Source organism: Hypanus sabinus, chromosome X2, assembly GCF_030144855.1.
Source record: "Hypanus sabinus isolate sHypSab1 chromosome X2, sHypSab1.hap1, whole genome shotgun sequence".
NCBI classification, from domain to species: Eukaryota; Metazoa; Chordata; class Chondrichthyes; order Myliobatiformes; family Dasyatidae; genus Hypanus; species Hypanus sabinus.
In genome coordinates this window covers 26,031,873-26,059,122 of record NC_082739.1, presented here as the reverse complement: position 1 = coordinate 26,059,122, position 27,250 = coordinate 26,031,873, and positions in this window count along the sequence as shown.

Below are 27,250 nucleotides of genomic sequence, written 5' to 3'. Positions count from 1 at the left end.
CAGCTAGAGAATATGGATCTTGGAGCTCAAGGCTAGAGATGGTGTTCCTGGAGCTCAAGGCTAGAGACTGGTGTTCATGGAGCTCAAGGCTAGAGAATGGGGATCATGGAGCTCACGGCTACAGACCGGAGTTCTTGGAGCTCAAGGCTAGAGACAGGGGATCTTGGAGCTGAAGCCTAGGGACTGGGGATCTTGGTGCTGAAGGCTAGAGAATGGGGATCCTGGAGCTCAAGGCTACAGACCGGGGTTCTTGGAGCTCAAGGCTATAGACTGGGGATCTTGGAGCTCAAGGCTAGAGACTGGGGTTCTTGGAGCTCAAGGCTAGAGACTTGGGTTCTTGGAGCTCAGGGCTAGAGACCGGGGTTCTTGGAGCTCAAGGCTAGAGACTGGGGATCTTGGAGCTCAAGGCTAGAGACTGGGGTTCTTGGTGCTGAAGTCTAGAGAATGGGGATCTTGGAGCTCAAGGATACAGACCGGGGTTCTTGGAGCTCAAGGCTAGAGACTGGTGTTCTTGGAGCTCAAAGGTAGAGACTGGTGTTCTTGGAGCTCAAGGCTAGAGAATATGGATCTTGGTGCTCAAGGTTAGAGATGGTGTTCTTGGAGCTCAAGGCTAGAGACTGGGGATCTTGGAGCTCAAGGCTATAGTCTGGGGTTCTTGTTGCTCAAGGCTAGAGACTGGGGTTCTTGGAACTCAAGGCTGGAGACTGGGGTTCTTGGTGCTGAAGTCTAGAGAATGGGGATCTTGGAGCTCATGGGTACAGACCGGGGTTCTTGGAGCTCAAGGCTAGAGACTGGTGTTCTTGGAGCTCAAAGGTAGAGACTGGTGTTCTTGGAGCTCAAGGCTAGAGAATATGGATCTTGGTGCTCAAGGTTAGAGATGGTGTTCTTGGAGCTCAAGGCTAGAGACTGTGGATCTTGGAGCTCAAGGCTAGAGAATGTGGATCTTGGAGCTCAAGGCAACAGTCCGGGGTTCTTGGAGCTCAAGGCTAGAGACTGGGGATCTTGGAGCTCAATGCTAGAGACTGGGGTTCCTGGAACTAATGGCTGGAGACTGGGGAACTTGGAGCTGAAAGCTAGAGACTGGGGATCTTGGTGCTCAAGGCTAGTGACTGGGGTTCGTGGAGCTCAAGGCTAGAGACTGGGGATCTTGGAGCTCAACGCTAGAGACTAGAGTTCTTGGAGCTCAAGGCTAGAGACTGGGGATCTTGGAGCTCAAGGCTAGAGCCTGGGGTTCTTGGAGCTCAAAGGTAGAGACTGGGGTTCTTGGAGCTCAAGGCTAGAGAATATGGATCTTTGAGCTCAAGGATAGAGATGGTGTTCCTGGAGCTCAAGGCTAGAGTCTGGTGTTCTTGGAGCTCAAGGCTAGAGACTGGTGTTCTTGGAGCTCAAGGGTAGAGAATGGGTTTGTTGGAGCTCAAGGCTAGAGACTGGGGATCTTGGAGCTGAAGCCTAGGGACTGGGGATTTTGGTGCTCAAGGTTACAGACTGGGGTTCATGGAGCTCAAGGCTAGAGAATGGGGATCTTGGAGCTCACGGCTACAGCCCGGGGTTCTTGGAGCTCAAGGCTAGAGACTGGGGATCTTGGTGCTGAAGGCTAGAGAATGGGGATCTTGGAGCTCAAGGCTACAGACCGGGATTCTTGGAGCTCAAGGCTATAGACTGGGGATCTTGGAGCTCAAGGCTAGAGACTGGGGTTCTTGGAGCTCAAGGCTAGAGACTGGGGTTCTTGGAGCTCAGGGCTAGAGACCGGGGTTCTTGGAGCTCAAGGCTAGAGACTGGGGATCTTGGAGCTCAAGGCTAGAGACTGGGGTTCTTGGAACTCAAGGCTGGCGACTGGGGATCTTGGTGCTGAAGGCTAGAGACTGGGGATCTTGGAGCTCAAGGCTAGAGCCTGGGGTTCTTGGAGCTCAAAGGTAGAGACTGGGGTTCTTGGAGCTCAAGGCTAGAGAATATGGATCTTGGAGCTCAAGGCTAGAGATGGTGTTCCTGGAGCTCAAGGCTAGAGACTGGTGTTCATGGAGCTCAAGGCTAGAGAATGGGGATCTTGGAGCTCACGGCTACAGACCGGAGTTCTTGGAGCTCAAGGCTAGAGACTGGGGATCTTGGAGCTGAAGCCTAGGGACTGGGGATCTTGGTGCTGAAGGCTAGAGAATGGGGATCTTGGAGCTCAAGGCTACAGACCGGGGTTCTTGGAGCTCAAGGCTATAGACTGGGGATCTTGGAGCTCAAGGCTAGAGACTGGGGTTCTTGGAGCTCAAGGCTAGAGACTTGGGTTCTTGGAGCTCAGGGCTAGAGACCGGGGTTCTTGGAGCTCAAGGCTAGAGACTGGGGATCTTGGAGCTCAAGGCTAGAGACTGGGGATCTTGGAGCTCAACGCTAGAGACTAGAGTTCTTGGAGCTCAAGGCTAGAGACTGGGGATCTTGGAGCTCAAGGCTAGAGCCTGGGGTTCTTGGAGCTCAAAGGTAGAGACTGGTGTTCTTGGAGCTCAAGGCTAGAGACGGGGGTTCTTGGAGCTCAAGGCTAGAGACTGGGGTTCTTGGAGCTCAAGGGTAGAGAATGGGTTTGTTGGAGCTCAAGGCTAGAGAATGGGGTTTTTAGAGCTCAAGGCTAGAGACTGGGGATCTTGGAGCTGAAGCCTAGGGACTGGGGATCTTGGTGCTCAAGGTTACAGACTGGGGTTCATGGTGCTCAAGGCTAGAGAATGGGGATCTTGGAGCTCACGGCTACAGCCCGGGGTTCTTGGAGCTCAAGGCTAGAGACTGGGGATCTTGGTGCTGAAGGCTAGAGAATGGGGATCTTGGAGCTCAAGGCTACAGACCGGGATTCTTGGAGCTCAAGGCTATAGACTGGGGATCTTGGAGCTCAAGGCTAGAGACTGGGGTTCCTGGAGCTCAAGGCTAGAGACTGGGGTTCTTGGAGCTCAGGGCTAGAGACCGGGGTTCTTGGAGCTCAAGGCTAGAGACTGGGGATCTTGGAGCTCAAGGCTAGAGACTGGGGTTCTTGGAACTCAAGGCTGGCGACTGGGGATCTTGGTGCTGAAGGCTAGAGACTGGGGATCTTGGAGCTCAAGGCTAGAGGCTGTCGTTCTTGGAGCTCAAGGCTAGAGACTGGGGTTCTTGGAGCTCAGGGCTAGAGACTGGAGATCTTGGATCTCAAGGCAGGAGTCTGTGGTCCTTGGAGCTCAAGGCTAGAGACTGGGGTTCCTGGAACTTATGGCTGGAGACTGGGGATCTTGGAGCTGAAAGCTAGAGACTGGGGATCTTGGTGCTCAAGGCTAGTGACTGGGGTTCGTGGAGCTCAAGGCTAGAGACTGGGGATCTTGGAGCTCAAAGCTAGAGCCTGGGTTTCTTGGAGCTCAAAGGTAGAGACTGGGGTTCTTGGAGCTCACGGCTAGAGAATATGGATCTTGGAGCTCAAGGCTAGAGATGGTGTTCCTGGAGCTCAAGGCTAGAGTCTGGGGTTCTTGTTGCTCAAGGCTAGAGACTGGGGTTCTTGGAACTCAAGGCTGGAGACTGGGGTTCTTGGTGCTCAAAGGTAGAGACTGGTGTTCTTGGAGCTCAAGGCTAGAGAATATGGATCTTGGTGCTCAAGGTTAGAGATTCTGTTCTTGGAGCTCAAGGCTAGAGACTGGGGATCTTGGAGCTCAAGTCTAGAGAATGTGGATCTTGGAGCTCATGGCTACAGTCCGGGGTTCTTGGAGCTCAAGGCTAGAGACTGGGGATCTTGGAGCTGAAAGCTAGAGACTGGGGATCTTGGTGCTCAAGGCTAGTGACTGGGGTTCGTGGAGCTCAAGGCTAGAGACTGGGGTTCTTGGAGCTCAAAGGTAGAGACTGGGGTTCTTGGAGCTCACAGCTAGAGAATATGGATCTTGGAGCTCAAGGCTAGAGATGGTGTTCCTGGAGCTCAAGGCTAGAGACTGGTGTTCATGGAGCTCAAGGCTAGAGAATGGGGATCTTGGAGCTCACGGCTACAGACCGGAGTTCTTGGAGCTCAAGGCTAGAGACTGGGGATCTTGGAGCTGAAGCCTAGGGACTGGGGATCTTGGTGCTGAAGGCTAGAGAATGGGGATCTTGGAGCTCAAGGCTACAGACCGGGGTTCTTGGAGCTCAAGGCTATAGACTGGGGATCTTGGAGCTCAAGGCTAGAGACTGGGGTTCTTGGAGCTCAAGGTTAGAGACTTGGGTTCTTGGAGCTCAGGGCTAGAGACCGGGGTTCTTGGAGCTCAAGGCTAGAGACTGGGGATCTTGGAGCTCAAGGCTAGAGACTGGGGTTCTTGGAACTCAAGGCTGGAGACTGGGGTTCTTGGTGCTGAAGTCTAGAGAATGGGGATCTTGGAGCTCAAGGGTACAGACCGGGGTTCTTGGAGCTCAAGGCTAGAGACTGGTGTTCTTGGAGCTCAAAGGTAGAGACTGGTGTTCTTGGAGCTCAAGGCTAGAGAATATGGATCTTGGTGCTCAAGGTTAGAGATGGTGTTCTTGGAGCTCAAGGCTAGAGACTGGGGATCTTGGAGCTCAAGGCTAGAGTCTGGGGTTCTTGTTGCTCAAGGCTAGAGACTGGGGTTCTTGGAACTCAAGGCTGGAGACTGGGGTTCTTGGTGCTGAAGTCTAGAGAATGGGGATCTTGGAGCTCAAGGGTACAGACCGGGGTTCTTGGAGCTCAAGGCTAGAGACTGGTGTTCTTGGAGCTCAAAGGTAGAGACGGGTGTTCTTGGAGCTCAAGGCTAGAGAATATGGATCTTGGTGCTCAAGGTTAGAGATGGTGTTCTTGGAGCTCAAGGCTAGAGACTGTGGATCTTGGAGCTCAAGGCTAGAGAATGTGGATCTTGGAGCTCAAGGCTACAGACCGGAGTTCTTGGAGCTCAAGGCTAGAGACTGGGGATCTTGGAGCTGAAGCCTAGGGACTGGGGATCTTGGTGCTGAAGGCTAGAGAATGGGGATCTTGGAGCTCAAGGCTACAGACCGGGGTTCTTGGAGCTCAAGGCTATAGACTGGGGATCTTGGAGCTCAAGGCTAGAGACTTGGGTTCTTGGAGCTCAAGGCTAGAGACTTGGGTTCTTGGAGCTCAGGGCTAGAGACCGGGGTTCTTGGAGCTCAAGGCTAGAGACTGGGGATCTTGGAGCTCAAGGCTAGAGACTGGGGATCTTGGAGCTCAACGCTAGAGACTAGAGTTCTTGGAGCTCAAGGCTAGAGACTGGGGATCTTGGAGCTCAAGGCTAGAGCCTGGGGTTCTTGGAGCTCAAAGGTAGAGACTGGTGTTCTTGGAGCTCAAGGCTAGAGACGGGGGTTCTTGGAGCTCAAGGCTAGAGACTGGGGTTCTTGGAGCTCAAGGGTAGAGAATGGGTTTGTTGGAGCTCAAGGCTAGAGAATGGGGTTTTTAGAGCTCAAGGCTAGAGACTGGGGATCTTGGAGCTGAAGCCTAGGGACTGGGGATCTTGGTGCTCAAGGTTACAGACTGGGGTTCATGGTGCTCAAGGCTAGAGAATGGGGATCTTGGAGCTCACGGCTACAGCCCGGGGTTCTTGGAGCTCAAGGCTAGAGACTGGGGATCTTGGTGCTGAAGGCTAGAGAATGGGGATCTTGGAGCTCAAGGCTACAGACCGGGATTCTTGGAGCTCAAGGCTATAGACTGGGGATCTTGGAGCTCAAGGCTAGAGACTGGGGTTCCTGGAGCTCAAGGCTAGAGACTGGGGTTCTTGGAGCTCAGGGCTAGAGACCGGGGTTCTTGGAGCTCAAGGCTAGAGACTGGGGATCTTGGAGCTCAAGGCTAGAGACTGGGGTTCTTGGAACTCAAGGCTGGCGACTGGGGATCTTGGTGCTGAAGGCTAGAGACTGGGGATCTTGGAGCTCAAGGCTAGAGGCTGTCGTTCTTGGAGCTCAAGGCTAGAGACTGGGGTTCTTGGAGCTCAGGGCTAGAGACTGGGGATCTTGGAACTTATGGCTGGAGACTGGGGATCTTGGAGCTGAAAGCTAGAGACTGGGGATCTTGGTGCTCAAGGCTAGTGACTGGGGTTCGTGGAGCTCAAGGCTAGAGACTGGGAATCTTGGAGCTCAAAGCTAGAGCCTGGGGTTCTTGGAGCTCAAAGGTAGAGACTGGGGTTCTTGGAGCTCACGGCTAGAGAATATGGATCTTGGAGCTCAAGGCTAGAGATGGTGTTCCTGGAGCTCAAGGCTAGAGTCTGGGGTTCTTGTTGCTCAAGGCTAGAGACTGGGGTTCTTGGATCTCAAGGCAGGAGTCTGTGGTCCTTGGAGCTCAAGGCTAGAGACTGGGGTTCCTGGAACTTATGGCTGGAGACTGGGGATCTTGGAGCTGAAAGCTAGAGACTGGGGATCTTGGTGCTCAAGGCTAGTTACTGGGGTTCGTGGAGCTCAAGGCTAGAGACTGGGGATCTTGGAGCTCAAAGCTAGAGCCTGGGGTTCTTGGAGCTCAAAGGTAGAGACTGGGGTTCTTGGAGCTCACGGCTAGAGAATATGGATCTTGGAGCTCAAGGCTAGAGATGGTGTTCCTGGAGCTCAAGGCTAGAGTCTGGGGTTCTTGTTGCTCAAGGCTAGAGACTGGGGTTCTTGGAACTCAAGGCTGGAGACTGGGGTTCTTGGTGCTCAAAGGTAGAGACTGGTGTTCTTGGAGCTCAAGGCTAGAGAATATGGATCTTGGTGCTCAAGGTTAGAGATTCTGTTCTTGGAGCTCAAGGCTAGAGACTGGGGATCTTGGAGCTCAAGGCTAGAGAATGTGGATCTTGGAGCTCATGGCTACAGTCCGGGGTTCTTGGAGCTCAAGGCTAGAGACTGGGGATCTTGGAGCTGAAAGCTAGAGACTGGGGATCTTGGTGCTCAAGGCTAGTGACTGGGGTTCGTGGAGCTCAAGGCTAGAGACTGGGGATCTTGCAGTTCAAGGCTAGAGCCTGGGGTTCTTGGAGCTCAAAGGTAGAGACTGGGGTTCTTGGAGCTCACAGCTAGAGAATATGGATCTTGGAGCTCAAGGCTAGAGATGGTGTTCCTGGAGCTCAAGGCTAGAGACTGGTGTTCATGGAGCTCAAGGCTAGAGAATGGGGATCTTGGAGCTCACGGCTACAGACCGGAGTTCTTGGAGCTCAAGGCTAGAGACTGGGGATCTTGGAGCTGAAGCCTAGGGACTGGGGATCTTGGTGCTGAAGGCTAGAGAATGGGGATCTTGGAGCTCAAGGCTACAGACCGGGGTTCTTGGAGCTCAAGGCTATAGACTGGGGATCTTGGAGCTCAAGGCTAGAGACTGGGGTTCTTGGAGCTCAAGGCTAGAGACTTGGGTTCTTGGAGCTCAGGGCTAGAGACCGGGGTTCTTGGAGCTCAAGGCTAGAGACTGGGGATCTTGGAGCTCAAGGCTAGAGACTGGGGTTCTTGGAACTCAAGGCTGGAGACTGGGGTTCTTGGTGCTGAAGTCTAGAGAATGGGGATCTTGGAGCTCAAGGGTACAGACCGGGGTTCTTGGAGCTCAAGGCTAGAGACTGGTGTTCTTGGAGCTCAAAGGTAGAGACTGGTGTTCTTGGAGCTCAAGGCTAGAGAATATGGATCTTGGTGCTCAAGGTTAGAGATGGTGTTCTTGGAGCTCAAGGCTAGAGACTGGGGATCTTGGAGCTCAAGGCTAGAGTCTGGGGTTCTTGTTGCTCAAGGCTAGAGACTGGGGTTCTTGGAACTCAAGGCTGGAGACTGGGGTTCTTGGTGCTGAAGTCTAGAGAATGGGGATCTTGGAGCTCAAGGGTACAGACCGGGGTTCTTGGAGCTCAAGGCTAGAGACTGGTGTTCTTGGAGCTCAAAGGTAGAGACGGGTGTTCTTGGAGCTCAAGGCTAGAGAATATGGATCTTGGTGCTCAAGGTTAGAGATGGTGTTCTTGGAGCTCAAGGCTAGAGACTGTGGATCTTGGAGCTCAAGGCTAGAGAATGTGGATCTTGGAGCTCAAGGCTACAGACCGGAGTTCTTGGAGCTCAAGGCTAGAGACTGGGGATCTTGGAGCTGAAGCCTAGGGACTGGGGATCTTGGTGCTGAAGGCTAGAGAATGGGGATCTTGGAGCTCAAGGCTACAGACCGGGGTTCTTGGAGCTCAAGGCTATAGACTGGGGATCTTGGAGCTCAAGGCTAGAGACTTGGGTTCTTGGAGCTCAAGGCTAGAGACTTGGGTTCTTGGAGCTCAGGGCTAGAGACCGGGGTTCTTGGAGCTCAAGGCTAGAGACTGGGGATCTTGGAGCTCAAGGCTAGAGACTGGGGATCTTGGAGCTCAACGCTAGAGACTAGAGTTCTTGGAGCTCAAGGCTAGAGACTGGGGATCTTGGAGCTCAAGGCTAGAGCCTGGGGTTCTTGGAGCTCAAAGGTAGAGACTGGTGTTCTTGGAGCTCAAGGCTAGAGACGGGGGTTCTTGGAGCTCAAGGCTAGAGACTGGGGTTCTTGGAGCTCAAGGGTAGAGAATGGGTTTGTTGGAGCTCAAGGCTAGAGAATGGGGTTTTTAGAGCTCAAGGCTAGAGACTGGGGATCTTGGAGCTGAAGCCTAGGGACTGGGGATCTTGGTGCTCAAGGCTAGTGACTGGGGTTCGTGGAGCTCAAGGCTAGAGACTGGGAATCTTGGAGCTCAAAGCTAGAGCCTGGGGTTCTTGGAGCTCAAAGGTAGAGACTGGGGTTCTTGGAGCTCACGGCTAGAGAATATGGATCTTGGAGCTCAAGGCTAGAGATGGTGTTCCTGGAGCTCAAGGCTAGAGTCTGGGGTTCTTGTTGCTCAAGGCTAGAGACTGGGGTTCTTGGATCTCAAGGCAGGAGTCTGTGGTCCTTGGAGCTCAAGGCTAGAGACTGGGGTTCCTGGAACTTATGGCTGGAGACTGGGGATCTTGGAGCTGAAAGCTAGAGACTGGGGATCTTGGTGCTCAAGGCTAGTTACTGGGGATCGTGGAGCTCAAGGCTAGAGACTGGGGATCTTGGAGCTCAAAGCTAGAGCCTGGGGTTCTTGGAGCTCAAAGGTAGAGACTGGGGTTCTTGGAGCTCACGGCTAGAGAATATGGATCTTGGAGCTCAAGGCTAGAGATGGTGTTCCTGGAGCTCAAGGCTAGAGTCTGGGGTTCTTGTTGCTCAAGGCTAGAGACTGGGGTTCTTGGAACTCAAGGCTGGAGACTGGGGTTCTTGGTGCTCAAAGGTAGAGACTGGTGTTCTTGGAGCTCAAGGCTAGAGAATATGGATCTTGGTGCTCAAGGTTAGAGATTCTGTTCTTGGAGCTCAAGGCTAGAGACTGGGGATCTTGGAGCTCAAGGCTAGAGAATGTGGATCTTGGAGCTCATGGCTACAGTCCGGGGTTCTTGGAGCTCAAGGCTAGAGACTGGGGATCTTGGAGCTGAAAGCTAGAGACTGGGGATCTTGGTGCTCAAGGCTAGTGACTGGGGTTCGTGGAGCTCAAGGCTAGAGACTGGGGATCTTGCAGCTCAAGGCTAGAGCCTGGGGTTCTTGGAGCTCAAAGGTAGAGACTGGGGTTCTTGGAGCTCACAGCTAGAGAATATGGATCTTGGAGCTCAAGGCTAGAGATGGTGTTACTGGAGCTCAAGGCTAGAGACTGGTGTTCATGGAGCTCAAGGCTAGAGAATGGGGATCTTGGAGCTCACGGCTACAGACCGGAGTTCTTGGAGCTCAAGGCTAGAGACTGGGGATCTTGGAGCTGAAGCCTAGGGACTGGGGATCTTGGTGCTGAAGGCTAGAGAATGGGGATCTTGGAGCTCAAGGCTACAGACCGGGGTTCTTGGAGCTCAAGGCTATAGACTGGGGATCTTGGAGCTCAAGGCTAGAGACTGGGGTTCTTGGAGCTCAAGGCTAGAGACTTGGGTTCTTGGAGCTCAGGGCTAGAGACCGGGGTTCTTGGAGCTCAAGGCTAGAGACTGGGGATCTTGGAGCTCAAGGCTAGAGACTGGGGTTCTTGGAACTCAAGGCTGGAGACTGGGGTTCTTGGTGCTGAAGTCTAGAGAATGGGGATCTTGGAGCTCAAGGGTACAGACCGGGGTTCTTGGAGCTCAAGGCTAGAGACTGGTGTTCTTGGAGCTCAAAGGTAGAGACTGGTGTTCTTGGAGCTCAAGGCTAGAGAATATGGATCTTGGTGCTCAAGGTTAGAGATGGTGTTCTTGGAGCTCAAGGCTAGAGACTGGGGATCTTGGAGCTCAAGGCTAGAGTCTGGGGTTCTTGTTGCTCAAGGCTAGAGACTGGGGTTCTTGGAACTCAAGGCTGGAGACTGGGGTTCTTGGTGCTGAAGTCTAGAGAATGGGGATCTTGGAGCTCAAGGGTACAGACCGGGGTTCTTGGAGCTCAAGGCTAGAGACTGGTGTTCTTGGAGCTCAAAGGTAGAGACGGGTGTTCTTGGAGCTCAAGGCTAGAGAATATGGATCTTGGTGCTCAAGGTTAGAGATGGTGTTCTTGGAGCTCAAGGCTAGAGACTGTGGATCTTGGAGCTCAAGGCTAGAGAATGTGGATCTTGGAGCTCAAGGCTACAGACCGGAGTTCTTGGAGCTCAAGGCTAGAGACTGGGGATCTTCGAGCTGAAGCCTAGGGACTGGGGATCTTGGTGCTGAAGGCTAGAGAATGGGGATCTTGGAGCTCAAGGCTACAGACCGGGGTTCTTGGAGCTCAAGGCTATAGACTGGGGATCTTGGAGCTCAAGGCTAGAGACTTGGGTTCTTGGAGCTCAAGGCTAGAGACTTGGGTTCTTGGAGCTCAGGGCTAGAGACCGGGGTTCTTGGAGCTCAAGGCTAGAGACTGGGGATCTTGGAGCTCAAGGCTAGAGACTGGGGATCTTGGAGCTCAACGCTAGAGACTAGAGTTCTTGGAGCTCAAGGCTAGAGACTGGGGATCTTGGAGCTCAAGGCTAGAGCCTGGGGTTCTTGGAGCTCAAAGGTAGAGACTGGTGTTCTTGGAGCTCAAGGCTAGAGACGGGGGTTCTTGGAGCTCAAGGCTAGAGACTGGGGTTCTTGGAGCTCAAGGGTAGAGAATGGGTTTGTTGGAGCTCAAGGCTAGAGAATGGGGTTTTTAGAGCTCAAGGCTAGAGACTGGGGATCTTGGAGCTGAAGCCTAGGGACTGGGGATCTTGGTGCTCAAGGTTACAGACTGGGGTTCATGGTGCTCAAGGCTAGAGAATGGGGATCTTGGAGCTCACGGCTACAGCCCGGGGTTCTTGGAGCTCAAGGCTAGAGACTGGGGATCTTGGTGCTGAAGGCTAGAGAATGGGGATCTTGGAGCTCAAGGCTACAGACCGGGATTCTTGGAGCTCAAGGCTATAGACTGGGGATCTTGGAGCTCAAGGCTAGAGACTGGGGTTCCTGGAGCTCAAGGCTAGAGACTGGGGTTCTTGGAGCTCAGGGCTAGAGACCGGGGTTCTTGGAGCTCAAGGCTAGAGACTGGGGATCTTGGAGCTCAAGGCTAGAGACTGGGGTTCTTGGAACTCAAGGCTGGCGACTGGGGATCTTGGTGCTGAAGGCTAGAGACTGGGGATCTTGGAGCTCAAGGCTAGAGGCTGTCGTTCTTGGAGCTCAAGGCTAGAGACTGGGGTTCTTGGAACTTATGGCTGGAGACTGGGGATCTTGGAGCTGAAAGCTAGAGACTGGGGATCTTGGTGCTCAAGGCTAGTGACTGGGGTTCGTGGAGCTCAAGGCTAGAGACTGGGAATCTTGGAGCTCAAAGCTAGAGCCTGGGGTTCTTGGAGCTCAAAGGTAGAGACTGGGGTTCTTGGAGCTCACGGCTAGAGAATATGGATCTTGGAGCTCAATGCTAGAGATGGTGTTCCTGGAGCTCAAGGCTAGAGTCTGGGGTTCTTGTTGCTCAAGGCTAGAGACTGGGGTTCTTGGAACTCAAGGCTGGAGACTGGGGTTCTTGGTGCTGAAGTCTAGAGAATGGGGATCTTGGAGCTCAAGGGTACAGACCGGGGATCTTGGAGCTCAAGGCTAGAGAATGGTGTTCTTGGAGCTCAAAGGTAGAGACTGGTGTTCTTGGAGCTCAAGGCTAGAGAATATGGATCTTGGTGCTCAAGGTTAGAGATTCTGTTCTTGGAGCTCAAGGCTAGAGACTGGGGATCTTGGAGCTCAAGGCTAGAGAATGTGGATCTTGGAGCTCAAGGCTACAGTCCGGGGTTCTTGGAGCTCAAGGCTAGAGACTGGGGATCTTGGAGCTCAAGGCTAGAGACTGGGGTTCCTGGAACTAATGGCTGGAGACTGGGGATCTTGGAGCTGAAAGCTAGAGACTGGGGATCTTGGTGCTCAAGGCTAGTGACTGGGGTTCGTGGAGCTCAAGGCTAGAGACTGGGGATCTTGGAGCTCAAGGCTAGAGCCTGGGGTTCTTGGAGCTCAAAGGTAGAGACTGGGGTTCTTGGAGCTCACAGCTAGAGAATATGGATCTTGGAGCTCAAGGCTAGAGATGGTGTTCCTGGAGCTCAAGGCTAGAGACTGGTGTTCATGGAGCTCAAGGCTAGAGAATGGGGATCTTGGAGCTCACGGCTACAGACCGGAGTTCTTGGAGCTCAAGGCTAGAGACTGGGGATCTTGGAGCTGAAGCCTAGGGACTGGGGATCTTGGTGCTGAAGGCTAGAGAATGGGGATCTTGGAGCTCAAGGCTACAGACCGGGGTTCTTGGAGCTCAAGGCTATAGACTGGGGATCTTGGAGCTCAAGGCTAGAGACTGGGGTTCTTGGAGCTCAAGGCTAGAGACTTGGGTTCTTGGAGCTCAGGGCTAGAGACCGGGGTTCTTGGAGCTCAAGGCTAGAGACTGGGGATCTTGGAGCTCAAGGCTAGAGACTGGGGTTCTTGGAACTCAAGGCTGGAGACTGGGGTTCTTGGTGCTGAAGTCTAGAGAATGGGAATCTTGGAGCTCAAGGGTACAGACCGGGGTTCTTGGAGCTCAAGGCTAGAGACTGGTGTTCTTGGAGCTCAAAGGTAGAGACTGGTGTTCTTGGAGCTCAAGGCTAGAGAATATGGATCTTGGTGCTCAAGGTTAGAGATGGTGTTCTTGGAGCTCAAGGCTAGAGACTGGGGATCTTGGAGCTCAAGGCTAGAGTCTGGGGTTCTTGTTGCTCAAGGCTAGAGACTGGGGTTCTTGGAACTCAAGGCTGGAGACTGGGGTTCTTGGTGCTGAAGTCTAGAGAATGGGGATCTTGGAGCTCAAGGGTACAGACCGGGGTTCTTGGAGCTCAAGGCTAGAGACTGGTGTTCTTGGAGCTCAAAGGTAGAGACGGGTGTTCTTGGAGCTCAAGGCTAGAGAATATGGATCTTGGTGCTCAAGGTTAGAGATGGTGTTCTTGGAGCTCAAGGCTAGAGACTGTGGATCTTGGAGCTCAAGGCTAGAGAATGTGGATCTTGGAGCTCAAGGCTACAGTCCGGGGTTCTTGGAGCTCAAGGCTAGAGACTGGGGATCGTGGAGCTCAATGCTAGAGACTGGGGTTCCTGGAACTAATGGCTGGAGACTGGGGATCTTGGAGCTGAAAGCTAGAGACTGGGGATCTTGGTGCTCAAGGCTAGTGACTGGGGTTCTTGGAGCTCAAAGGTAGAGACTGGGGTTCTTGGAGCTCAAGGCTAGAGAATATGGATCTTTGAGCTCAAGGATAGAGATGGTGTTCCTGGAGCTCAAGGCTAGAGTCTGGTGTTCTTGGAGCTCAAGGCTAGAGACTGGTGTTCTTGGAGCTCAAGGGTAGAGAATGGGTTTGTTGGAGCTCAAGGCTAGAGAATGGGGTTTTTAGAGCTCAAGGCTAGAGACTGGGGATCTTGGAGCTGAAGCCTAGGGACTGGGGATTTTGGTGCTCAAGTTTACAGACTGGGCTTCATGGAGCTCAAGGCTAGAGAATGGGGATCTTGGAGCTCACGGCTACAGCCCGGGGTTCTTGGAGCTCAAGGCTAGAGACTGGGGATCTTGGTGCTGAAGGCTAGAGAATGGGGATCTTGGAGCTCAAGGCTACAGACCGGGATTCTTGGAGCTCAAGGCTATAGACTGGGGATCTTGGAGCTCAAGGCTAGAGACTGGGGTTCTTGGAGCTCAAGGCTAGAGACTGGGGTTCTTGGAGCTCAGGGCTAGAGACCGGGGATCTTGGAGCTGAAGCCTAGGGACTGGGGATTTTGGTGCTCAAGTTTACAGACTGGGCTTCATGGAGCTCAAGGCTAGTGAATGGGGATCTTGGAGCTCACGGCTACAGCCCGGGGTTCTTGGAGCTCAAGGCTAGAGACTGGGGATCTTGGTGCTGAAGGCTAGAGAATGGGGATCTTGGAGCTCAAGGCTACAGACCGGGATTCTTGGAGCTCAAGGCTATAGACTGGGGATCTTGGAGCTCAAGGCTAGAGACTGGGGTTCTTGGAGCTCAAGGCTAGAGACTGGGGTTCTTGGAGCTCAGGGCTAGAGACCGGGGTTCTTGGAGCTCAAGGCTAGAGACTGGGGATCTTGGAGCTCAAGGCTAGAGACTGGGGTTCTTGGAACTCAAGGCTGGCGACTGGGGATCTTGGTGCTGAAGGCTAGAGACTGGGGATCTTGGAGCTCAAGGCTAGAGACTGTCGTTCTTGGAGCTCAAGGCTAGAGACTGGGGTTCTTGGAGCTCAGGGCTAGAGACTGGGGATCTTGGATCTCAAGGCAGGAGTCTGTGGTCCTTGGAGCTCAAGGCTAGAGACTGGGGTTCCTGGAACTTATGGCTGGAGACTGGGGATCTTGGAGCTGAAAGCTAGAGACTGGGGATCTTGGTGCTCAAGGCTAGTGACTGGGGTTCGTGGAGCTCAAGGCTAGAGACTGGGGATCTTGGAGCTCAACGCTAGAGACTAGAGTTCTTGGAGCTCAAGGCTAGAGACTGGGGATCTTGGAGCTCAAGGCTAGAGCCTGGGGTTCTTGGAGCTCAAAGGTAGAGACTGGGGTTCTTGGAGCTCAAGGCTAGAGAATATGGATCTTTGAGCTCAAGGATAGAGATGGTGTTCCTGGAGCTCAAGGCTAGAGTCTGGTGTTCTTGGAGCTCAAGGCTAGAGACTGGGGTTCTTGGAGCTCAAGGGTAGAGAATGGGTTTGTTGGAGCTCAAGGCTAGAGAATGGGGTTTTTAGAGCTCAAGGCTAGAGACTGGGGATCTTGGAGCTGAAGCCTAGGGACTGGGGATTTTGGTGCTCAAGGTTACAGACTGGGGTTCATGGAGCTCAAGGCTAGAGAATGGGGATCTTGGAGCTCAGGGCTACAGCCCGGGGTTCTTGGAGCTCAAGGCTAGAGACTGGGGATCTTGGTGCTGAAGGCTAGAGAATGGGGATCTTGGAGCTCAAGGCTACAGACCGGGATTCTTGGAGCTCAAGGCTATAGACTGGGGATCTTGGAGCTCAAGGCTAGAGACTGGGGTTCTTGGAGCTCAAGGCTAGAGACTGGGGTTCTTGGAGCTCAGGGCTAGAGACCGGGGATCTTGGAGCTGAAGCCTAGGGACTGGGGATTTTGGTGCTCAAGTTTACAGACTGGGCTTCATGGAGCTCAAGGCTAGTGAATGGGGATCTTGGAGCTCACGGCTACAGCCCGGGGTTCTTGGAGCTCAAGGCTAGAGACTGGGGATCTTGGTGCTGAAGGCTAGAGAATGGGGATCTTGGAGCTCAAGGCTACAGACCGGGATTCTTGGAGCTCAAGGCTATAGACTGGGGATCTTGGAGCTCAAGGCTAGAGACTGGGGTTCTTGGAGCTCAAGGCTAGAGACTGGGGTTCTTGGAGCTCAGGGCTAGAGACCGGGGTTCTTGGAGCTCAAGGCTAGAGACTGGGGATCTTGGAGCTCAAGGCTAGAGACTGGGGTTCTTGGAACTCAAGGCTGGCGACTGGGGATCTTGGTGCTGAAGGCTAGAGACTGGGGATCTTGGAGCTCAAGGCTAGAGACTGTCGTTCTTGGAGCTCAAGGCTAGAGACTGGGGTTCTTGGAGCTCAGGGCTAGAGACTGGGGATCTTGGATCTCAAGGCAGGAGTCTGTGGTCCTTGGAGCTCAAGGCTAGAGACTGGGGTTCCTGGAACTTATGGCTGGAGACTGGGGATCTTGGAGCTGAAAGCTAGAGACTGGGGATCTTGGTGCTCAAGGCTAGTGACTGGGGTTCGTGGAGCTCAAGGCTAGAGACTGGGGATCTTGGAGCTCAACGCTAGAGACTAGAGTTCTTGGAGCTCAAAGCTAGAGCCTGGGGTTCTTGGAGCTCAAAGGTAGAGACTGGGGTTCAAGGAGCTCACGGCTAGAGAATATGGATCTTGGAGCTCAAGGCTAGAGATGGTGTTCCTGGAGCTCAAGGCTAGAGTCTGGGGTTCTTGGAGATCAAGGCTAGAGACTGGGGATCTTGAAACTCAAGGCTATACATTGGGGTTCTTGGAGCTCAAGGCTAGAGATTGGGGATTTTGGTGCTCAAGGCTAGAGACTGGGGTTCTTGGAGCTCAAGCCTGGAGACTGGGGTTCTTGGAGCTCAAGGCTAGAGACTGGGTTTCTTGGAGCTCAAGGCTAGAGAATGTGGATCTTGGAGCTCAAGGCTACAGTCCGGGGTTCTTGGAGCTCAAGGCTAGAGACTGGGGATCTTGGAGCTCAAGGCTTGAGACTGGGGTTCCTGGAACTAATGGCTGGAGACTGGGGATCTTGGAGCTGAAAGCTAGAGACTGGGGATCTTGGTGCTCAAGGCTAGTGACTGGGGTTCGTGGAGCTCAAGGCTAGAGACTGGGGATCTTGGAGCTCAACGCTAGAGACTAGAGTTCTTGGAGCTCAAGGCTATAGACTGGGGATCATGGAGCTCAAGGCTAGAGACTGGGGTTCTTGGAGCTCAAGGCTAGAGACTGGGGTTCTTGGAGCTCAAGGCTAGAGACTTGGGTTCTTGGAGCTCAGGGCTAGAGACCGGGGTTCTTGGAGCTCAAGGCTAGAGACAGGGGATCTTGGAGCTCAAGGCTAGAGTCTGGGGTTCTTGGTGCTGAAGTCTAGAGAATAGGGATCTTGGAGCTCAAGGGTACAGACCGGGGTTCTTGGAGCTCAAGGCTAGAGACTGGTGTTCTTGCAGCTCAAAGGTAGAGACTGGTGTTCTTGGAGCTCAAGGCTAGAAAATATGGATCTTGGTGCTCAAGGTTAGAGATGGTGTTCTTGGAGCTCAAGGCTAGAGACTGGGGATCTTGGAGCTCAAGGCTAGAGTCTGGGGTTCTTGTTGCTCAAGGCTAGAGACTGGGGTTCTTGGAACTCAAGGCTGGAGACTGGGGTTCTTGGTGCTGAAGTCTAGAGAATGGGGATCTTGGAGCTCAAGGCTAGAGACTGGGGATCTTGGAACTCAAGGCTAGAGACTGGGTTTCTTGGAGCTCAAGGGTAGAGAACGTAGATCTTGGAGCTCAAGGCTACAGTCCGCAGTTCTTGGAGCTGAAGGATAGAGACTGCGGATCTTGGAGCTGAAAGCTAGAGACTGGGGATCTTGGTGCTAAAGGCTAGTGACTGGGGTTCGTGGAGCTCAAGGCTAGAGACTGGGGATCATGGAGCTCAGGGCTAGAGACTAGATTTCTTGGAGCTCAAGGCTAGAGACTGGGGTTCTTGGAGCTCAAGGCTAGAGCCTGGGGTTCTTGGAGCTCAAAGGTAGAGACTGGGGTTCTTGGAGCTCAAGGCTAGAGAATATGGATCTTGGAGCTCAAGGATAGAGATCGTGTTCCTGGAGCTCAAGGCTAGAGACTGGTGTTCTTGGAGCTCAAGGCTAGAGACTGGGGTTCTTGGAGCTCAAGGGTAGAGACTGGGTTTGTTGGAGCTCAAGGCTAGAGAATGGGGTTTTTAGAGCTCAAGGCTAGATTCTGGGGATCTTGGAGCTGAAGCCTAGGGACTGGGGATCTTGGTGCTCAAGGTTAGAGACTGGGGTTCATGGACCTCAAGGCTAGAGACTGGGGTTCTTGGAGCTCAGGGCCAGAGACCGGGGTTTTTGGAGATCAAGGCTAGAGTCTGGGGTTTTTAGAGCTCAAGGCTGGAGACTGGGGATCTTGGAGCTGAAGCCTAGGGTCTGGGGATCTTGGTGCTCAATGTTACAGACTGGGGTTCATGGAGCTCAAGGCTAGAGAATGGGGATCTTGGAGCTCACGGCTACAGCCCGGGGTTCTTGGAGCTCAAGGCTAGAGACTGGGGATCTTGGTGCTGAAGGCTAGAGAATGGGGATCTTGGAGCTCAAGGCTACAGACCGGGATTCTTTGAGCTCAAGGCTATAGACTGGGGATCTTGGAGCTCAAGGCTAGAGACTGGGGTTCTTGGAGCTCAAGGCTAGAGACTGGGGTTCTTGGAGCTCAGGGCTAGAGACCGGGGTTCTTGGAGCTCAAGGCTAGAGACTGGGGATCTTGGAGCTCAAGGCTAGAGACTGGGGTTCTTGGAACTCAAGGCTGGCGACTGGGGATCTTGGTGCTGAAGGCTAGAGACTGGGGATCTTGGAGCTCAAGGCTAGAGACTGTCGTTCTTGGAGCTCAAGGCTAGAGACTGGGGATCTTGGAGCTGAAGCCTAGGGACTGGGGATCTTGGTGCTGAAGGCTAGAGAATGGGGATCTTGGAGCTCAAGGCTACAGACCGGGGTTCTTGGAGCTCAAGGCTATAGACTGGGGATCTTGGAGCTCAAGGCTAGAGACTGGGGTTCTTGGAGCTCAAGGCTAGAGACTTGGGTTCTTGGAGCTCAGGGCTAGAGACCGGGGTTCTTGGAGCTCAAGGCTAGAGACTGTGGATCTTGGAGCTCAAGGCTAGAGACTGGGGTTCTTGGAACTCAAGGCTGGAGACTGGGGTTCTTGGTGCTGAAGTCTAGAGAATGGGGATCTTGGAGCTCAAGGGTACAGACCGGGGTTCTTGGAGCTCAAGGCTAGAGACTGGTGTTCTTGGAGCTCAAAGGTAGAGACTGGTGTTCTTGGAGCTCAAGGCTAGAGAATATGGATCTTGGTGCTCTAGGTTAGAGATGGTGTTCTTGGAGCTCAAGGCTAGAGACTGGGGATCTTGGAGCTCAAGGCTAGAGTCTGGGTTTCTTGTTGCTCAAGGCTAGAGACTGGGGTTCTTGGAACTCAAGGCTGGAGACTGGGGTTCTTGGTGCTGAAGTCTAGAGAATGGGGATCTTGGAGCTCAAGGGTACAGACCGGGGTTCTTGGAGCTCAAGGCTAGAGACTGGTGTTCTTGGAGCTCAAAGGTAGAGACTGGTGTTCTTGGAGCTCAAGGCTAGAGAATATGGATCTTGGTGCTCAAGGTTAGAGATGGTGTTCTTGGAGCTCAAGGCTAGAGACTGGGGTTCTTGGAACTCAAGGCTGGCGACTGGGGATCTTGGTGTTGAAGGCTAGAGACTGGGGATCTTGGAGCTCCAGGCTAGAGCCTGGGGTTCTTGGAGCTCAAAGGTAGAGACTGGGGTTCTTGGAGCTCACGGCTAGAGAATATGGATCTTGGAGCTCAAGGCTAGAGATGGTGTTCCTGGAGCTCAAGGCTAGAGACTGGTGTTCATGGAGCTCAAGGCTGGAGAATGGGGATCTTGGAGCTCACGGCTACAGACCGGAGTTCTTGGAGCTCAAGGCTAGAGACTGGGGATCTTGGAGCTGAAGCCTAGGGACTGGGGATCTTGGTGCTGAAGGCTAGAGAATGGGGATCTTGGAGCTCAAGGCTACAGACCGGGGTTCTTGGAGCTCAAGGCTAGAGACTTGGGTTCTTGGAGCTCAGGGCTAGAGACCGGGGTTCTTGGAGCTCAAGGCTAGAGACTGGGGTTCTTGGAACTCAAGGCTGGAGACTGGGGTTCTTGGTGCTGAAGTCTAGAGAATGGGGATCTTGGAGCTCAAGGGTACAGACCGGGGTACATGGAGCTCAAGGCTAGAGACTGGTGTTCTTGGAGCTCAAAGGTAGAGACTGGTGTTCTTGGAGCTCAAGGCTAGAGAATATGGATCTTGGTGCTCAAGGTTAGAGATGGTGTTCTTGGAGCTCAAGGCTAGAGACTGGGGACCTTGGAGCTCAAGGCTAGAGTCTGGGGTTCTTGTTGCTCAAGGCTAGAGACTGGGGTTCTTGGAACTCAAGGCTGGAGACTGGGGTTCTTGGTGCTGAAGTCTAGAGAATGGGGATCTTGGAGCTCAAGGGTACAGACCGGGGTTCTTGGAGCTCAAGGCTAGAGACTGGTGTTCTTGGAGCTCAAAGGTAGAGACTGGTGTTCTTGGAGCTCAAGGCTAGAGAATATGGATCTTGGTGCTCAAGGTTAGAGATGGTGTTCTTGGAGCTCAAGGCTAGAGACTGGGGATCTTGGAGCTCAAGGCTAGAGAATGTGGATCTTGGAGCTCAAGGCTACAGTCCGGGGTTCTTGGAGCTCAAGGCTAGAGACTGGGGATCTTGGAGCTCAAGGCTAGAGACTGGGGTTCCTGGAACTAATGGCTGGAGACTGGGGATCTTGGAGCTGAACGCTAGAGACTGGGGATCTTGGTGCTCAAGGCTAGTGACTGGGGTTCGTGGAGCTCAAGGCTAGAGACTGGGGAGCTTGGAGCTCAACGCTAGAGACTAGAGTTCTTGGAGCTCAAGGCTAGAGACTGGGGATCTTGGAGCTCAAGGCTAGAGCCTGGGGTTCTTGGAGCTCAAAGGTAGAGACTGGGGTTCTTGGAGCTCAAGGCTAGAGAATATGGATCTTTGAGCTCAAGGATAGAGATGGTGTTCCTGGAGCTCAAGGCTAGAGTCTGGTGTTCTTGGAGCTCAAGGCTAGAGACTGGGGTTCTTGGAGCTCAAGGGTAGAGAATGGGTTTGTTGGAGCTCAAGGCTAGAGAATGGGGTTTTTAGAGCTCAAGGCTAGAGACTGGGGATCTTGGAGCTGAAGCCTAGGGACTGGGGATCTTGGTGCTCAAGGTTACAGACTGGGGTTCATGGAGCTCAAGGCTAGAGACTGGGGTTCTTGGAGCTCAGGGCTAGAGACCGGGGTTCTTGGAGCTCAAGGCTAGAGACTGGGGATCTTGGTGCTGAAGGCTAGAGAATGGGGATCTTGGAGCTCAAGGGTACAGACCTGGGTTCTTGGAGCTCAAGGCTAGAGTCTGGGGATCTTGGAGCTCAAGGCTAGAGACTGTCGTTCTTGGAGCTCAAGGCTAGAGACTGGGGTTCTTGGACCTCAGGGCTAGAGACAGGGGATCTTGGATCTCAAGGCTTGAGACCGGGGTTCTTGGAGCTCAAGGGTAGAGACTGGGGTTCTTGGAACTCAACGCTAGAGCCTGGGGTTCTTGGAGCTCAAAGGTAGAGACTGGGGTTCTTGGAGCGCAAGGCTAGAGAATATGGATCTTGGAGCTCAAGGCTAGAGACTGGTGTTCTTGGAGCTCAAGGCTAGAGACGGGGGATCTTGGAGCTCAAGGCTAGAGTCTGGGGTTCTTGTTGCTCAAGGCTAGAGACTGGTGTTCCTGGAGCTCAAGGGTAGAGACTGGTGTTCTTGGAGCTCAAGGCTAGAGACTGGGGTTCTTGGAGCTCAAGGGTAGAGACTGGGTTTGTTGGAGCTCAAGGCTAGAGAATGGGGTTTTTAGAGCTCAAGGCTAGAGAATGGGGATCTTGGAGCTCAAGGCTACAGACCGGGGTTCTTGGAGCTCAAGGCTAGAGACTGGGGATCTTGGAGCTGAAGGCTAGAGACTGGGGATCTTGGTGCTCAAGGCTAGGGACTGTTGATCTTGGAGCTCAAGGCTTGAGTCTGGGGTTCTTGGAGCTCAAGGCTAGAGACTGGTGTTGTGGGAGCTCAAGGCCAGAGACTGTCATTCTTGGAGCTCAAGGCTGTAGTCTGATTTTCTTGGAGCTCAAGGCTAGAGACTGGGGATCTTGGAGCTCAAGGCTACAGATCGGGTTTCTTGGAGCTCAAGGCTAGAGACTGGGGATCTTGGAGCTCAAGGCTAGAGACTGGAGTTCTTGCAACTCAAGGCTTGAGACTGGGGATCTTGGAGCTTAAGGCTCGACACTTGGGTTCTACGAGCTCAAGGCTAGAGATTGGGGATCATGAAGCTCAAGGCTATTTACTGTGGATCTTGGAGCTCAAGGCTAGAGACTGGGGTTCGTGGAGCTCAAGACTAGAGAATGGTGATCTTGGAGCTCAAGGCTACAGATCGGGGTTCTTGAGCTCAAGGCTGGAGACTGGGGATCTTGCAGCTCAATGCTAGAGACTGGGGTTCTTGGAACTCAAGGCTGGAGACTGGGGATCTTGGAGCTGAAAGCCTGTGACTGGGGATCTTGGTGCTCACGGCTAGAGACTGGGGTTCGTGGAGCTCAAGGCTAGAGAATGGGGATCTTCGAGCTCAATGCTCTAGACTGGGGAACTTGGAGCTCAAGGCATGAGACTGGGGTTCTTGGAGCCCAAGGCTAGAGTCTGGGGTTCTTGTTGCTCAAGGCTAGAGACTGGGGTTCCTGGAACTGAAGGCTTTAGACTGGGGATCTTGGAGCTGAAGGCTAGAGACTGGGGTTCGTGGAGCTCAAGGCTAGAGAATGGGGATCTTGGAGCTCAAGGCTACAGTCCGGGGATCTTGCAGCTCAAGGCTAGAGACTGGGGTTCATGGAACCCAAGGCTGGAGACTGGGGATCTTGGAGCTGAAGTCTAGAGACTGGGGATCTTGGTGCTCAAGGCTATAGACTGGGGTTCGTGGAGCTCAAGGCTAGAGAATGGGGATCTTGGAGCTCAAGGCTCTAGACTGGGGATCTTGGTGCTCACGGCTAGAGACTGGGGTTCGTGGAGCTCAAGGCTAGAGAATGGGGATCTTCGAGCTCAATGCTCTAGACTGGGGAACTTGGAGCTCAAGGCATGAGACTGGGGTTCTTGGAGCCCAAGGCTAGAGTCTGGGGTTCTTGTTGCTCAAGGCTAGAGACTGGGGTTCCTGGAACTGAAGGCTTTAGACTGGGGATCTTGGAGCTGAAGGCTAGAGACTGGGGTTCGTGGAGCTCAAGGCTAGAGAATGGGGATCTTGGAGCTCAAGGCTACAGTCCGGGGATCTTGCAGCTCAAGGCTAGAGACTGGGGTTCATGGAACCCAAGGCTGGAGACTGGGGATCTTGGAGCTGAAGTCTAGAGACTGGGGATCTTGGTGCTCAAGGCTATAGACTGGGGTTCGTGGAGCTCAAGGCTAGAGAATGGGGATCTTGGAGCTCAAGGCTCTAGACTGGGGATCTTGGAGCTCAAGGCATGAGACTGGGGTTCTGGGAGCTCAAGGCTAGAGACGGTGGTTCTTGGAGCTCAAGGCTAGGGACTGTTGAACTTGGAGCTCAAGGCTTGAGACTGGGGTTCTTGGAGCTCAAGGCTAGAGACGGTGGTTCTTGGAGCTCAAGGCTAGGGACTGTTGATCTTGGAGCTCAAGGCTAGAGACTGGTGTTGTGGGAGCTCAAGGCCAGAGACAGGCATTCTTGGAGCTCAAGGGTGTAGTCTGGGTTTCTTGGAGCTGAAGTCTAGAGACTGGGGATCTTGGAGCTCAAGGCTACAGACCGGGTTTCTTGTAGCTCAAGGCTAGAAACTGGAGTTCTTGCAACTCAAGGCTTGAGACTGGGCATCTTGGAGCTTAAGGCTCGACACTTGGGTTCTTCGAGCTCAAGGCTAGAGATTGGGCATCTTGAAGCTCAAGGCTATTGACTGTGGATCCTGGAGCTCAAGGCTAGAGACTGGGGTTCTTGGAGCTCAAGGCTAGAGACTGGGGTTCTTGGAGCTCAGAGCTAGAGACCGGGGTTCTTGGAGCTCAAGGCTAGAGACTGGGGATCTTGGTGCTGAAGGCTAGAGAATGGGGATCTTGGAGCTCAAGGGTACAGACCGGGGTTCTTGGAGCTCAAGGCTAGAGACTGGGGATCTTGGAGCTCAAGGCTAGAGACTGTCGTTCTTGGAGCTCAGGGCTAGAGACTGGGGATCTTGGATCTCAAGGCTAGAGTCTGTGGTCCTTGGAGCTCAAGGCTAGAGACCGGGGTTCTTGGAGCTCAAGGGTAGAGACTGGGGTTCTTGGAACTCAAGGCTAGAGCCTGGGGTTCTTGGAGCTCAAAGGTAGAGATTGGGGTTCTTGGAGCGCAAGGCTAGAGAATATGGATCTTGGAGCTCAAGGCTAGAGACTGGTGTTCTTGGAGCTCAAGGCTAGAGACGGGGGATCTTGGAGCTCAAGGCTAGAGTCTGGGGTTCTTGTTGCTCAAGGCTAGAGACTGGTGTTCCTGGAGCTCAAGGGTAGAGACTGGTGTTCTTGGAGCTCAGGGCTAGAGACTGGGGTTCCTGGAACTTATGGCTGTAGACTGGGGATCTTGGAGCTGAAAGCTAGAGAGTGGGGATCTTGGTTCTCAAGGCTAGTGACTGGGGTTCGTGGAGCTCAAGGCTAGAGACTGGGGATCTTGGAGCTCAAGGCTAGAGACTGGTGTTCTTGTGGCTCAAGGCTAGAGACTGGGGATCTTGGAGCTCAAGGCTAGAGTCTGGGGTTCTTGTTGCTCAAGGCTACAGACTGGGTTTCCTGGAGCTCAAGGGTAGAGACTGTTGTTCTTGGAGCTCAAGGCTAGAGACTGGTGTTCCTGGAGCTCAAGGGTAGAGACTGGTGTTCTTGGAGCTCAAGGCTAGAGACTGGGGTTCTTGGAGCTCAAGGGTAGAGACTGGGTTTGTTGGAGCTCAAGGCTAGAGAATGGGGTTTTTAGAGCTCAAGGCTAGAGAATGGGGATCTTGGAGCTCATGGCTACAGACCGGGGTTCTTGGAGCTCAAGGCTAGAGACTGGGGTTCTTGGAGCTCAAGGCTAGAGACTGGGGATCTTGGAGCTTAAGGCAAGAGACTGGGGTTCTTGGAGCTCAAGGCTAGAGACTGGGGATCTTGGAACTCAAGGCTATACATTGGGGTTCTTGGAGCTCAAGGCTAGAGATTGGGGATTTTGGTGCTCAAGGCTAGAGACTGGGGATCTTGGAGCTCAAGGCTAGAGACTGGGGATCTTGGAGCTCAAGGCAAGAGACTGGGGTTCTTGGAGCTCAAGGCTAGAGACTGGGTTTCCTGGAGCTCAAGGCTAGAGAATGTGGATCTTGGAGCTCAAGGCTACACTCCGGGGTTCTTGGAGCTCAAGGCTAGAGACTGGGGATCTTTGAGCTCAAGGCTAGAGACTGCGGTTCCTGGAACTTATGGCTGGAGACTGGGGATCTTGGAGCTGAAAGCTAGAGACTGGAGTTCTTGGAGCTCAAGGCTAGAGACTGGGGTTCTTGGAGCTCAATGCTCGAGACTGGGGTTCTTGGAGCTCAGGGCTAGAGACCGGGGTTCTTGGAGCTCAAGGCTAGAGACTGGGGATCTTGGAGCTCAAGGCTAGAGACTGGGGTTCTTGGAACTCAAGGCTGGAGACTGGGGAACTTGGTGCTGAAGGCTAGAGAATGGGGATCTTGGAGCTCAAGGGTACAGACCGGGGTTCGGAGTTCAAGGCTAGAGACTGGGGATCTTGGAGCTCAAGGCTAGAGACTGTCGTTCTTGGAGCTCAAGGCTAGAGACTGGGGTTCTTGGAGCTCAGGGCTAGAGACTGGGGATCTTGGATCTCAAGGCTAGAGTCTGTGGTCCTTGGAGCTCAAGGCTAGAGACCGGGGTTCTTGGAGCTCAAGGGTAGAGACTGGGTTTGTTGGAGTTCAAGGCTAGTGAATGGGGTTTTTAGAGCTCAAGGCTAGAGACTGGGGATCTTGGAGCTGAAGCCTAGGGACTGGGTATCTTGGTGCTCAAGGCTAGAGACTGGAGTTCTTGGAGCTCAAGGCTAGAGACTGGGGTTCTTGGAGCTCAAGGCGAGAGACTGGGGATCTTGGAACTCAAGGCTAGAGCCTGGGGTTCTTGGAGCTCAAAGGTAGAGACTGGGGTTCTTGGAGCGCAAGGCTAGAGAATATGGATCTTGGAGCTCAAGGCTAGAGACTGGTGTTCCTGGAGCTCAAGGCTAGAGACTGGGGTTCTTGGAGCTCAAGGGTAGAGACTAGGGTTCATGGAGCTCAAGGCTAGAGACTGGTGTTCCTGGAGCTCACGGGTAGAGACTGGTGTTCTTGGAGCTCAAGGCTAGAGACTGGGGTTCTTGGAGCTCAAGGGTAGAGACTGGGTTTGTTGGAGCTCAAGGCTAGAGAATGGGGTTTTTAGAGCTCAAGGCTAGAGAATGGGGATCTTGGAGTTCAAGGCTACAGACCGGGGTTCTTGGAGCTCAAGGCTAGAGACTGGGGTTCTTGGAGCTCAAGGCTAGAGACTGGGGATCTTGGAGCTCAAGGCAAGAGACTGGGGTTCTTGGAGCTCAAGGCTAGAGACTGGGGATCTTGGAACTCAAGGCTATACATTGGGGTTCTTGGAGCTCAAGGCTAGAGATTGGGGATTTTGGTGCTCAAGGCTAGAGTCTGGGGATCTTGGAGCTCAAGGCTAGAGACTGGGGTTCTTGGAGCTCAAGCCTGGAAACTGGGGTTCTTGGAGCTCAAGGCTAGAGACTGGGTTTCCTGGAGCTCAAGGCTAGAGAATGTGGATCTTGGAGCTCAAGGCTACAGTCCGGGGTTCTTGGAGCTCAAGGCTAGAGACTGGGGATCTTTGAGCTCAAGGCTAGAGACTGCGGTTCCTGGAACTTATGGCTGGAGACTGGGGATCTTTGAGCTGAAAGCTAGAGACTGGAGTTCTTGGAGCTCAAGGCTAGAGACTGGGGTTCTTGGAGCTCAAGGCTAGAGACTGGGGATCTTGGAGCTCAAGGCGAGAGACTGGGGATCTTGGAACTCAAGGCCAGAGCCTGGGGTTCTTGGAGCTCAAAGGTAGAGACTGGGGTTCTTGGAGCGCAAAACTAGAGAATATGGATCTTGGAGCTCAAGGCTAGAGACTGGTGTTCTTGGAGCTCAAGGCTAGAGACTGGGGATCTTGGAGCTCAAGGCTAGAGTCTGGGGTTCTTGTTGCTCAAGGCTAGAGACTGGTGTTCCTGGAGCTCAAGGGTAGAGACTGGTGTTCTTGGAGCTCAGGGCTATAGACTGGGGTTCCTGGAACTTATGGCTGGAGACTGGGGATCTTGGAGCTGAAAGCTAGAGACTGGGGATCTTGGTGCTCAATGCTAGAGACTGGGGTTCGTGGAGCTCAAGGCTAGAGACTGGGGATCTTGGAGCTCAAGGCTAGAGACTGGTGTTCTTGTGGCTCAAGGCTAGAGACTGGGGATCTTGGAGCTCAAGGCTAGAGTCTGGGGTTCTTGTTGCTCAAGGCTACAGACTGGGTTTCCTGGAGCTCAAGGGTACAGACCGGGGTTCGGAGTTCAAGGCTAGAGACTGGGGATCTTGGAGCTCAAGGCTAGAGACTGTCGTTCTTGGAGCTCAAGGCTAGAGACTGGGGTTCTTGGAGCTCAGGGCTAGAGACTGGGGATCTTGGATCTCAAGGC